Raw genomic sequence first — 14288 nt, forward strand, 5'->3', positions numbered from 1 at the left:
AAAATAACAAGAGTAAATTGATTACACACAACCTTGGGATTTTGTTCTTATATCCACTCCTCATGCTCCCGCTGCACACCTGTGGCAAACTGGGACACTTAAATGGATTCCTTCAAAATTGTTGCCTCATATCCCTCCATAGTTGTCTCTCTAAGCCTTACAGGTATTCCATAAAGCACACAAGGACAAACTATTGTGGAAAGACCTCATCAAACTTTAGAGGAATGCATTACTAAATTACAAGAAGAATTTAAATATAGTTTTCCACATCATATTCTCCAACATGCTCTTTTTGTGATTAGTCGTTGTCAATGGAAAGGCCCCAGTGTAAGTCTTCTCACAAGATACAGATTATATTGATCTGACCTCATGGCTTTCACCCACCTGGGCAGCAGAGCCAACACCTAAGGTGTGTGTGTGTGTGTGTGTGTGTGTGTGTGTGTGTGTGTGTGTGTGTGTGTGTTGGGTATTAACCCTTTCCGTTCCAGCCCAGGACCTACAGTCTCAGAGCTTGTGCCCCCATTTCTGGGTGAGCTATTACCTGTAAGTCTGAACCAGGCTTGGTCGGATGGCCCAGGAACCTATGCTTTAGATATTATTACTAATTCTCTTACTCACCTAAGAGATTTGTTGCTGTTCTCATGTTAGGAATGACTGCTAGGATCTGTCACAGCCTCTGCTACTCCATTGGCTCAACAAACGCATAATACAGAACATATTGACCTGCTTTCTAAGAATGTTCATTATCACTTACTACACAGGAGAATATTGATAAAAATTTAGAGGGCAGAGTAAATGCATTAGAAGAAGCAGTTTTGTTTATATGCAATCAGATTCAAAATATTAAGGTTAGATTGACTGTTTCTTGTCACTCACAGTTTAAATGGATATGTATTACCCCAGTTCCATATAATTCATCTAAAGTAACATGGGGACCAGTTAGGTCCCATTTGCATGGCCCAGGGATAACTGTGATTTGGCAATAAATATACAACACTTGCTTCAACAAATTGCAGCTGTAAGCTCAGATCAGTCAGGACCTATCTCAGCTGAAGAAGTTGCAAATACATTTTGACAGACTCTAACATCCATTGTCTCGGGAAGGGACTTTGGTCGTCTTTTATTACTAATTCAGGAATAATTCTGGGAATTGTTCCAGTTTTAACTCCTGTTCTTCCGGTCATCTTCTGAAGACTAAAAGAATGTTCTACATGCCACACAACAAAAATCTACAAACTTTTAAAGTTATTAAACCACAAAGGGGGAAATGACGTAGCCATATCATGACTCTGGAAACAGTCAGAGTCATGAAGCCAGCACAGCTGTTTGACACAGTTCCAGCAAAGCTCAGCGGATTGCTACAATCGCTGTTTATCTGTAACTTTTGGGTTTTGGTCTCTTGGTGTTGCATTATTGGGGACCTTCTGCATTATGGTTCAATTTATGTCTTCTTCTGAGACAAATTGTGTCTGAGTCTTTTTAGAGAAACCTAAAGTTAACTTTATCTGGCCATGATTTGGAAGTCTTCCTTATGCCCTGGAGATCACAGACAAGTGCATAGCTAGGCATAGCTAGACGAGGCCATTACTCCAGGAAGCTTCTTGGAGTCTCTGCCCCTGAGCTAACTTATACATTGTAGTTGTAGTAAAAGGGCCAAGCATTCAAACCCATGAGAGTTTCCTATTCAAACCACCACAGTGGGCATGTTGGAATTTGAGCCAATGCCTTTATAAAAGAGTTTTTTGATGAGAATAGAGTCACACACACACACACACACACACACACACACACACACACACACCCCTATGTACATTTGTCTGTGTTCTACTCCATGTATCTTAACTCTCAGTTGGATGGGTACCTGACTCACTTAGGAATCTCTTTCCAGGGAATTTGAAACAAAAAACAGACACAGACATCTCTCGGTGGCATGTAGCATTGGAACCTCTGCATGAAGGGGTCAGGGTGGGGGCCCAGTGTGCACACGCCTATAACCCCAGAGCCAGGCACAGCAGCTGTGCACACGCCTATAACCCTAGAGGCAGGCACAGCAGCTGTGCACACGCCTATAACCCTAGAGGCAGGCACAGCAGCTGTGCACACGCCTATAACCCCAGAGCCAGGCACAGCTGTGCACACACCTATAACCCCAGAGCCAGGCACAGCTGTGCACACGCCTATAACCCCAGAGCCAGGCACAGCTGTGCACACGCCTATAACCCCAGACCCAGGCACAGCTGTGCACACGCCTATAACCCCAGACCCAGGCACAGCTGTGCACACGCCTATAACCCCAGAGCCAGGCACAGCTGTGCACACGCCTATAACCCCAGAGCCAGGCACAGCTGTGCACACGCCTATAACCCAAGAGCCAGGCACAGCTGTGCACACGCCTATAACCCCAGAGCCAGGCACAGCTGTGTACACGCCTATAACCCCAGAGCCAGGCACAGCTGTGCACACGCCTATAACCCCAGAGCCAGGCACAGCTGTGCACACGCCTATAACCCCAGAGCCAGGTACAGCTGTGCACACGCCTATAACCCAAGAGCCAGGCACAGCTGTGCACATGCCTATAACCCAAGAGCCAGGCACAGCTGTGCACACGCCTATAACCCAAGAGCCAGGCACAGCTGTGCACATGCCTATAACCCAAGAGCCAGGCACAGCTGTGCACATGCCTATAACCCAAGAGCCAGGCACAGCTGTGCACACGCCTATAACCCCAGAGCCAGGCACAGCTGTGCACATGCCTATAACCCAAGAGCCAGGCACAGCTGTGCACACACCTATAACCCCAGAGCCAGGCACAGCTGTGTACACGCCTATAACCCCAGAGCCAGGCACAGCTGTGCACACGCCTATAACCCCAGAGCCAGGCACAGCTGTGCACACGCCTATAACCCAAGAGCCAGGCACAGCTGTGCACATGCCTATAACCCAAGAGCCAGGCACAGCTGTGCACACGCCTATAACCCAAGAGCCAGGCACAGCTGTGCACATGCCTATAACCCAAGAGCCAGGCACAGCTGTGCACACGCCTATAACCCCAGAGCCAGGCACAGTTGTGCACATGCCTATAACCCCAGAGCCAGGCACAGCTGTGCACACGCCTATAACCCCCAGACCCAGGCACAGCTGTGCACACACCTATAACCCCAGCGCCGGGGGAGAAGAGGACAGGATGATCCCCAGACATGCTGGCTGAGTCCCAGCCTAGCTTCAGGCTCAGCAAGAGGCTGTGTCTTAAGGGACAAAGGCTGAGAGTGATACATGGTGAACTGATGTCCTCCTCTGGCCTCCCTCAGACAGAGATATAAGCCACCCACACACCCGTGTGCACATGCACCACACACAAAAAAGAATTTATCTGTTTTCATGTTTTTGCCATGGTTAGACTGGGAGTTCTCTGGCAAAGAGGGGTTTCAATCTGCTCTGATGACAAATGGACAGTAATCAGAGTGCATTTCTAACCTAGTGAAGGAGCACTCATGTCAGATCCACCTGCAGTGTTCAGAGGATCCTTGACATTTGATGCTCATGCGTGTCTGGCCTAAACGGTTTTGCCAGGATTGTGTCACAGGCAGGTATGGATCGTGTTGGAAGCACCCTTAGCCAATCCTCTAAAATACGCCTGCTTATGGTGATTTAACGGTATTACCAATGGATTCCTGCTATTATGTGTAATGCCAAGAGAAGCATTTTTGCTAAATTCCATATTTAATTTTTTGGCATTACCAGTCAATTACCTCCAAACGAGCCAAATATTTATCTACAATGAATGCTTTAATTTTTCCTATTTGGCTTTTATTTTATTTCAAATTAGGAGTTTGTCTCTTACAGTTAACAATTCCTTCTTTGAGTTCTTTTTTCTGTGTTATTATGTGGCCCTTTTTTGACATAGAGGTCAGCTGAAGTGTTTACTGAGGTTCAGGGTTTTTGCATTTGAATGTTCTTCTAAAACATGTAAAAAGTGTGTGTGTGTGTGTGTGTGTGTGTGTGTGTGTGTGTGTGAGTGTGTATGTGTGTGAGTGTGTGTAGATGGAGAGGGAGAGACAGAGAGGGAGGAGAGAAAGTGAAGAGAGGTGGGGCCATGCGCAGGTGCCATGCTGGGTGTGCAGAGGTCAGAGGATGAAGGAACCAGCCCCCTTAAGGACCCCCATTAAGGCCAAAGTCTGGGAAAATGTAAAAGTCGGCCTACTCAGTCTTCCCTTAAAGACCGCCATTAAGGCCAAAGCATGTAAATTTCTAGAGGGTCCAGCTTGAACAAAGGACAGACAGATATCAGATCACTGTGTGTGTGTGTGTGTATGTGTGTGTGTGTGTGTGTGTGTGTGTGTGGCAGGGACAGGAAAAACCTTGAAGAGTCCAACTTGAGTCAAGGTCTCAGTCTGTGCTCAGGGTCCAGCTGGACTCAAGGACAACCAGCCGTGTTTAAATTTTACACTACCCCTCCCCAACTAAAAAAGTTCCTAAACGCCCCCTGTGACTGCTTCAACCAATCTTTTCCATAGGTTAACTTGCCCCTCCACCCATTATCCAACCATCAAATGCCAAGACTTGTAACTCCCTGCTTGCAGCTTTTCTGCCCAAATGCCAGCCAATCACATACTGTGAAACTCATTTCTTTGTCTAAAACCTATAAAAGGCCTGTGCCTCTGTTTCTCGGGGTCTGCAGCTTGAAAGAGCTGGACAGACCCCATCACGATGGCTCAATAAATTCCTATCCCTATGCATTTGCATTGACAACGGACTCTCCTAGTGGGGACTCCGGGAATAGACTAGAGGTCTCTCTAGAGGTCTCAGTCTTACAAGGACACGTTTGGGAATTGGTTCTCTCCTTCTACCATGTGGGTCCTGGGGACTGAACTGAGTTGGTGGGTTGGTGGCAAGTTGCCTTTACCTGCCGAGCCACCTCACTGCCTAAACTTCCACTTTGATGTTGCTCTCCCCAGTTAAAAAAAAAAAGAAAAGAAAAAAGATGTATTTTTACTATATTTTGGTGATGTGTGCATGCGTGTATTTGTGTGTAGGGTCTGTTCACATGCTAGTACAGGTGCCCAAGGAGGTCAAAAGGAGAAGTTGGATCCCTGCAGCTGGGTTATAGGCAGTTGGGAGCCACCAAGCAGGGGTGCTGGGAAGTGAGAGCTCCAGTGCTATGCAAGATCAGTAAACGCTCTGAACTGCTGAGCATTCTCTCCAGCCCCTGACAGAAGATTTTCCTTTAAAACACCACCTACATGTAATTAAATATAAAACAAACATTTTTTAAAAACAAACTTAAAACGGAAATGAAAACTATTTGAGGTGCTGCATACGTAACTCAGTCTTGATCATTTCACACTGTATACATGTATGCAACTAGCATTCCGTACCCGGTAAATATCTATAATTGTGCCAATTAAAAACAGACTAGAAGGAAAGCAAATGGGCAGCAGATGAGTCTCATGTAATTGAGGAATACTCCCAGAATTTAGGTTGTTTGTGAACAACAAGGGATTGAATGGGTTTTGTTAATGAGGTGCTCCTGTTTGAGTGCTGTGGCAGAGCTGTATTTAGGTCCCAGTTCATTTTCCTAGGGTAGAGGTCCAGGAACTAAGGACATAATTCATGGAAAGAGGGTCTGATGTGAGAAAGGTTAATACCTGTGACATACAGCTGCCCCCAGGAGTGCTCAAGGTCATTTTGTCAGTCTTGGGAAATTCTGCATGTTTGTCCTTTTTACATAATGGCATTTGCCTTCCTATGGTACACCATGCCAGAAGCAAGGAGGCTTTGTTGTTGTTGCAGCATATTTTAATTACTCTTTGAAGGTTTTCTGTTTCTCCTGAGCTTAGTTCTTAATAAATAATGCAAAATCAGTCTTAAACCTTTACTTGTTTTTTAAGTAGTAAAGCATCATCTACACTTCCTAGAATAGACTCATGAGGAATCTCAACTCCTTGGGCTCCCAATTGAGAACCTGAGAGAAATACAGCGTGAGAGGAAGTCCAGTAAATGTCTGCACAAAAGGCCAGGTGCATTGTTGGGTTTCCTATGAGAAGGGAAGTTAATATTGAGCATCTGGATCTAATGGTGCCAATGGTCATAACCCCAGCGGACAGAACGGCTTCGGTCCGTGATGAAGACAGAATGGAATCTGGATTAAGTATCGTTGGAAAAGGGAATCAAACTTTACTTGTTGTCTGTGGTTTTGCATGAGTCAGTATGTATGCCCATGAGGCTTTTTCTTCCTGGACAACACCAGAGTACCACATGGGCAGGTGCAAAGAGTAATGAGTATCTGGTTTATAAAGTCCTCATCGGAGTAGCCGGGTATGGTGGCGCACGCCTTTAATCCCAGCACTCGGGAGGCAGAGGCAGGCGGATGCTGTGAGTTCGAGGCCAGCCTGGTCTACAAAGTGAGTCCAGGACAGCCAAGCCGAGGATACACAGAGAAACCCTGTCTCGAAAAACCAAAAAAAGAAAAAATTAAAAAAAGAAAAAATAAAGTCCTCAGCGGGCCACATCCCTTTCTGAACTCTGTGTTGTCAAGGGTATTAAACAGGAACAGGTGAAGATTTAGAAAAGTCAACTCACACCTTGAGTGGTTTGGTCCTTATAATTATTTCTCAGTAGAACTCTTGTCCAGGGGTCATCAAAGGCCTGACATAACTTCTCAGGCTGAGATTGGCTAAACTTTTCCTCACTAGCAAAGTACCATCTAAATCATGCGAGTGAGAGCATGAGCGTGTGGCTCAGAGGGAAAGCACTGGCCTGGCAGACATGAACTCCCGGGTTCCAGCTTCAGCCTGATAAATACATTGCATTACTGGAGAGAATGGAAGGATGCAGCCTTGCCTAGCATACATGGTACACGGCTTTGGTGTCAGTACTACCAAATACATAAACAAAGTCAAAGATAAGGAGACAAGAGAGAAAATAAGTTGCACTGGCCTCTCGTGGCGGAGTTCCCAGCTGTTTTCTGAAGTAGTCCATTGCAGAGCCTCTGATGTTTACATGAAGGACCCCCTCATGAAATTTAGTGGTGTGGTGTCATAGAGAAGTTTGTGTTGATTGGCAGAAGGTCTGGAGTTACAGCATAGACGAGGAGAGGGGAGAGTCTGAGCCCTGTTTGAAATCCCTGGACAGTTCAATGGCTCCAAGGAAGGTGGGTGAAGATCATGGTGGAGTTGAGAGCAGACAGCACTTCCACCTACGGGAAAGGTCGGCTGCTGCTGCTGCTGCTGCTGCTGCTGCTGCTGCTGCTGCTGCTGCTGTGTTACTGAGGCCAGTTCTCCTCCATGACGCAGTGGGATCATTGAATAGTAACCCCAGGCTCTCCTCTTCATTTTGCTTTGGCACGACAAGAAGGATGTGGTAACTTATTTAATTTTCCTTCTCTTCTTCCTCACTTCCTTCTTTCTAATCTGTTCTTGATAGAGTCTCACTGTACATAGCCTAGGCTAGCCCCAAACTCTTGCTCATCCTGCCTCAGCTTCCTCAACACTGCTGGCATTGTTGTTTTCTCCCACCACACTCGGCATTTTTTTTTCCATTTTAGTTGAGATGAGATGGTTGTTTCTCCAGCACATCCCTGAATACCAAGAGGTGGAGGGGGGGAGAATAAAAAGGTGCTAGTAAATGCCTGTGTCAGAGAGGGGGATTCTCACATCTCCTAGCCTCTGGCAACAAATGACCTGTTCCCCTTTTCTAAAATGTAATCTTTTAAGAAGCAACAAACAAACTTAATTATGTATTTTTGAGACCAGTGGCTCTTTATTCAGCATAATTCGCTGGAGATTTATCAGCTGTAGCATGCTTCAACGGTTGGTTCTTTCGTACTGATGAGTAATTGTTTATATCTTTACAATTTTTTTGAGATTACAATCACATCATTTCTCTGTTCTATCACTCTAACCCTGCTGTGCATTGCTACGCCCACTCCACCCCTGCCCTCTATTGAGTAACAGTTTCTCAGAGGTCTGGCAGGGAAGCTCCTGAAGCAGGGACGTAAACAACTTAAAATAGTTTCAGGATGTCCATGAAACTGACCAGATTTGCCGCCCAGTCAGAGTAAGCAGGAAAACCTGACAGTCCCTCTTAGACCTGAGGAACAGCTGCAAAGAAGGCTCTCAGACGAGCCTAGCTGCAAAGACTCTAAGACCAGACCAACAGCCCCAAAGAAAGCAGAGACAACTGCCCAGAAAAGATTTAGACTAACCGAGTCATTTTGGAGAGGACACTCTCCATCCTGTTGAGCTGCCTGCAGGCTGTGCAGTGTGCTCCAGTTTCCAGTTTAGTGAGCTGTCACCCATGTTGGGTTGGGCTTTGGCAATGGACTGTCCGTGGGTCATTTCTGGGCCTCTACACATTTCCCTGGGGCTGCATGTGGGTGAGAGGCTCTGATCTGATTGTGAGCTTGCTCTCTAGAACAATAGGACACTCATATTTCCTTCCTCAGACAGTCTGGGATACTTTTCAGTCTCTAATAGAAGTGATTGTTTTCCAAAAACCCCCACTCTTGCTCTTGCCAGTTAGTGTCCATCTGCACATGTGGGGAGGACAGAGGAAGATGTTCAGGCTTTGACCTCCCAGCCTCTCAACCTGCACCTCACTACTGTTTGGCTGGCTGCCAGCCAGGAAGCCTCATCAGTTTTTGCTTCTCTGTCTCACCCTAGTGCTGGGGTTACACGCAAAAAAGGCCACACTGCTGGAATCTCATAGTGCTTGGGTGACCTGCAGACGGGGCCACACTGCTGGAATCTGAACTCGGGTCCTCATGTCTGTGCAACAAGTGCTCTGACCACTGAGCCATAGTTAGCTGAGTCATGGATGTAGAATGGAGGGATGATGACATCTAATGCATTGTTGGTTTTCTGCATACTTTTTGTCTATGTATTTTTTGTGATATTGAGCATCACTTCTAGGGCCTTACGCATGTTAGGCAAACACTGTCTCCTAAGTTCCATACTTGTATTTTTCTACTACATCACATTCCACAGGAAGGTGACTCTAACTCAGGCAAGATAGGAACTAAGTGTCTCTTTTCTGTTAAGTTCAGCTCTCCCAAGAACATGCTTGACCGCTCCCTACTCCCACAGGGATGGTGCACAGGTAAAGGGAAGAGCACTCTGCTGTATTAGCATCTACTTACCTGGTGGGGACAGTGAACTGCCAATGCAGCTCAGAGGGCAGTGAAGAAAGGGGCCAGGCTGAGAGCCAAGCACAAGTCTGCTGTCAGGAGAGGGTGTAGGGGAGGGTGAGCTCTGATGGTGATGGCCAGTCACTAAGGAGATCCTACACAGTCACGGTGGACTGGCATTTATTTGTAGGGCGTAATTCGCGGACTTCTAGAAGCAAAAATGGAATGCAGAGAGCGACATCTACTACTTCTACTACTCTTGCAAATTAGAGAAGCTGCAGCTGCTTTCCTCTCCTTTCTCCTGCATCCTCCTTTGTCCTCCATCTTTCCTTGGACTCATTTACTGACCATCTAGATCTTGGGCTAGAAACACAAATAAGCAAAAGAAAGCACTTGGAGTCTAGATCAGCCTTACAGCACCCAGATTTTGCACACAGTGGGCACAGGAGTGGGACAGATGAACTTGTGAGCAAACGCACCTTACCAGTGTGGTGGTTAATCTTTTTGAGCCTGGCTACATTTAGAATCACCCAGGAAACATGCACCTCTCTGGACACGTCTGTGACTATCCATCCTCGGGAGAGGTATGGAAATCCTAACAGCTGCTCCGCCCCCCCCTCCACCCGTGTGCCTCATGCTGCCCACCACACAGTTATTATCTGAGGTCAGCTGCCAAGGAGCACTGGGTAATGGAGAGTATTCAGTGAGCTTCAGAAAACAGAGAATGTTGCAAGCAACTGTTCTTGTCCACAGAGCCCCATGATCCCAAGGTTTGGTGGAGAGTTTTGGTCACCTGAAGAAACTGATGTGTGGATCACCTTTCTATATACAGTACTTAAAGAGAGAGGAGGGAAATTAATTAATGCATAATTGCTATGGAGAAAAACCACCCTTTTTTTGGTTTTGCTTTTTGGTTTGATTATATATATCTCAATTAGTATCTCAATTAGGTACTGTCAGTGTTGCTTCCTCCTGCAGGAGCATCCTTCTGTCAGCCTGGCTTTTCCGGCTGTGGACTGACAGAGAACAGTGGAGCAGTCAGCACACAAGATGACAGTGTGCGCATGTCTGAAGACCATGGTGATGCATAGCATCCTGGGCGTTCATGTCCGTAGAGTATGACCTGGGGCTCTGGACCAGGAGCTTTTCCTTGTGTTTTCTTTTCTCCTGGAGAGGGATGAAGGAGATAGGTCCTTTGACAGAGGCATGTACTCGTAGGGTGCTTGTCATCGCCAGAAAGGCAGTTTTTGGTTTTTTGATAAAGGGTTTCCTTGTGCAGTCCTGGCTGTCCTGGAACTCCCTCTGTAGACCAGACTGGCCTCAAACTCAGGGATCCACCTGTCTCTACCTCCCAAGTGCTGGGATTAAAGTGTGCACCACCGCATCCAAATGCCTGTTTGAATTATAATGTGTAGAAATTTTGATTTATTAATGAGTAAGAGTTTTGCCCTGTATCATTTCCAAAGGTATCATTGTTAATGAAAGTTGGGATTCATTCATTTTTAATGGTAGGGCTGAGAGTAGTTGAGAGTATGTGCCCAAGAAGAGACTTGATACCCTATGAGCATATACAGGGGGAGGTAATCCCCCTCAGGCACAGTCATAGGGGAGGGGAGTAAGGGGAAAATGGGAGGGAGGGAAGAATGGGAGGATACAACGGATGGGATAACCATTGAGATGGAACAAGAATAAATTAATAAAAAAATTAAACATTAAAAAACAGAGTATGTGTGTGAGTTTTTCTTTGACTAATAAATCAAATGGGCAAACAGAGGTGTTTTTGCAAGGTGAGGGTATGTGATTTTTTCTGGAGCAGCAGCCATTGTCTAGAACCAGAACCCTAATACACAGTTCTAGACTGGGAGAACTCGGGCTGTAGAGCTGATCCATGGCTGCCACAAAGGCTGTAAGGAGCCCTGTGCTTTCTAGGTATCTTTGGCCAAACTGTCAGTGCTAGAGTATCTGTGCCGATTGGCAGAAACACAAAGTGCACAACCCCCAAAGCTGTTCTCCTGGTTGATTCTCAGCTTTAGGCCTATTTTATGAAAGTGAACTAGAGCCTTGAGTTTATCTCTCCCTTTAGTGAGGTCCTGTTATCAGTGAAACACAAGAGGGTGGACAGTCAGGAGGTATAAAGTCACAAATAATGCAGGAGGCAGTTATCAAGGTGCTGAACCATCAGTGCTGAGGTTGAAACACAGGCATGAAGATCCACATGTGGAAGCAGACCTGTGAACTCTGATGCATGTTTCACACTGTGTGGGAATGGATTTGTCAGACCACTAGGGAGAAGGAAACAGAAAATTGCAAAATGGAAGCTTTGAGCTGTACTGGCAGCTGTCACGTGTATTCTACTTGTAAGCACTCATTTGCCTCAAACTAGTGGCAATTTAGCCAAATGCAGTGGCGCACACCTGTAATCCAGCACTCAAGGAGGCAGAGGCAGGAGGATCTCTGTGAGTCTGAGGCCAGCCTGGTCTACAAACCAAGTCCAGAACAGGCAAGGCTACACAGAGAAACCCTGTCTCAAAAACCCCAAAAACAACAACAGAACTAGTGGCAACCTGAGGTAATAACTGCAGAGGACTTGAACCAGGTCCCTTTTAGTCAAGGGAGATGGGCTCCGAACTCCATGACCCGACCTCCGGGGTTTGACTAAAACAGGAGGGAGGTCACCTGTTGAGAATGCAGGACACAAGAAAGGAGAACAAGTCTGATTGATCAAACTCTCAATCTTTATTAGTCAGGCAGCAGCTTTTATAGTTCAGAAGGCAGGGAAGCATATTGCTATAGCAACCCAGCTGCAGGCTTTTCTCAAAACATAGGGAATTCCAGGCAGGGTCATAATGTCCTGCCACACAGGGTATCTTGCTTTGTCTTCATCTAGCTGACTCACAACAGGGTCGCTCCATCCCTATCTGTCTTTAGTCTAACTGCTGACTCACAACAGGGTCAGCTAGTTTCTGGTGAAAGGCAAGCTCTGGGAAAGACAAAGACTTAAAGGGGCAGACTTAGACAAGATGGCTGAACATTGGCCATATGGCCTATCGTCCCCAACATCTCTAAGCTCCCATAGCAGTCCTTAAAGCTGCAGATTGTTCAAAGCCTTATGTACACTGTTTTTCATATACATTCAGGTCCCTAATGTGCAGTTAAGCACAGAGAGGCATTAACAACAACTAGTAAATAAAATGTAAGGAAATTATAATAGAAAGGTATGAATCAATGTACAAGCTCAAGAACTTTATTTTCTCTCATAACTTTATTATTCTCCTAACATTTTCAGACCATATTGACCACAGGTACCTAGAACCATGGAAAATGGGCTACAGATGGCAGGGAGAGCTACATATCTATTTGTTTTCAAGTTCAAACGCTGGGTGTCTGAAAGCATATAAACTCTATGACGATGAGCCTTTTAAAAAACCAAAAAGCTCTTATTAATGTACAGTCCACTGATTCTGTTGGTCAGGTGGAAAAGGCCTTGAACTGTGCCGAGGCAGCTTTGTCCCTCGTTGTGTGTGGAAACGCAATGGAACAAGGTCCAGTGATCTAACTCTCTGTACTTCATGTACTCAGACAGTGGAGCTCATCAGGGAAGCTCTGCTTCCAGCAGGAGGGTGTGTGTGGGGGAGAAGAAAGTAATATACGTGAGTACACGCAGGGAATACTAAGTAAGGAACGGCACCCACACTATCAGCCACTGGGAACTATGCCCCAAAATAGGAATGTTGAGTTGGAAATGACAGGATTTGTTCTGAAGCCTCACTGTGAGGGACACACACCTCTTCACTTCTACCTCAGCTACCCTACGCCTGACTCTCCAACACTGGCTGACATTTGAAAAGGGACCACACTGTAAAGTATTTGAAAGAATGTTTCGACTATTTCAAGATCCTGTCTAGCAAGTTAGAACACCATAGCTCCTTGTGCTAGGCTGTCTCCTTGACAGAGGCACCTCTGAGAGGCCTCATCCACCCATTGCCTTGAGGCCAAACCTGCCATCTCTGTTGTCCAGAATCACCCCATTTATGACACACTTGAGGCTTGCAAAGCTTGGAGAACAGGCATTGAGAGCCTAGCTGATTGGTCCCCCTGCCTTTGTGTCCTTACATTTATTTATTTATTATTTTGAGATAAGGCTTCTCTCTGTACCTTTGGCTATCCTGGACTCACTTTATAGAATAAGCTTTCCTCAAACTCACAGGAATCTGTCTGCCTCTCTCTGCCTTACTGAGTGCCCGAGTGCTGGAATTACAGGTGTGCACCACAGAGGCTAGCTGCGTCCTTATTTTTACCACCTCTCAACAAAGAAAACCCAATTATTCATCCCCAGTATCCCAGGGATCAGCTGGTGGTTTTGGTTTTGGTTTTGGTTTTGGTTTTTCAAGACAGGGCTTCTCTGTGTGATACACCTTGGTGTCCTGGAACCCCCTTTGTAGACCAGTCTAGCCTTGAACTCACAGAGATCTGCCTGGGTCTGCCTCCTGAGTGCTGGGATTAAAGGTGGGTGCCACCACACCCGACTCTTGCAGCTTAACTGCCAGATGAATTGAACCTCTTGTTATTTAATACTTTAGTATGTAAACTCCCCAATTGTTTTTGATTGTTGTATATTAATGAGTAATGAATAATGAAAACAAGTCAGTTATTTTTGTGCCATAGTCTCACTAGGTTGCATGTTCCTACATGTCTTGCCCTCCTCTAATACCCCACCCCACCCATCGTCTACACACACATTATGATCCAATAGTGTCCACACGCTTCCCTTGTCTTGTCCTCTAATACCCCACCCCACCCATCGTCTACACACACATTATAATCCAATAGCGTCCACACGCTTCCCTTGTCTTGTCCTCCTCTAATACCCCACCCCACCCATCGTCTACACACACATTATAATCCAATAGCGTCCACACGCTTCCCTTGTCTTGCACTCCTCTAATACCCCACCCCACCCATCATCTACACACACATTATAATCCAATAGCGTCCACACGCTTCCCTTGTCTTGTCCTCCTCTAATACCCCACCCCACCCATCGTCTACACACACATTATAATCCAATAGCGTCCACACGCTTCCCTTGTCTTGTCCTCTAATACCCCACCCCACCCATCGTCTACACACACATTATAATCCAATAGCGTCCACACGCTTCCCT

The 14288-nt window shown here is 46.1% G+C and overlaps 1 pseudogene across 1 annotated transcript in view; it reads right to left on the reverse strand.

Annotated features, from left to right (window-relative positions):
* Positions 1–7282: 7282 nt before the first annotated feature.
* The window catches only part of LOC311606493 (zinc finger and BTB domain-containing protein 12-like), a 36166-nt pseudogene continuing 29160 nt past the window's right edge, over positions 7283–14288 (reverse strand). The window contains exon 3 of the transcript XR_014783665.1: positions 7283–7576. The product of XR_014783665.1 is annotated as a zinc finger and BTB domain-containing protein 12-like (transcript). The remainder of the gene's footprint in view (positions 7577–14288) is intronic.

This window comes from Acomys minous, assembly GCF_964271855.1.
Source record: "Acomys minous genome assembly, chromosome: 10".
Classification (NCBI taxonomy): domain Eukaryota; kingdom Metazoa; phylum Chordata; class Mammalia; order Rodentia; family Muridae; genus Acomys; species Acomys minous.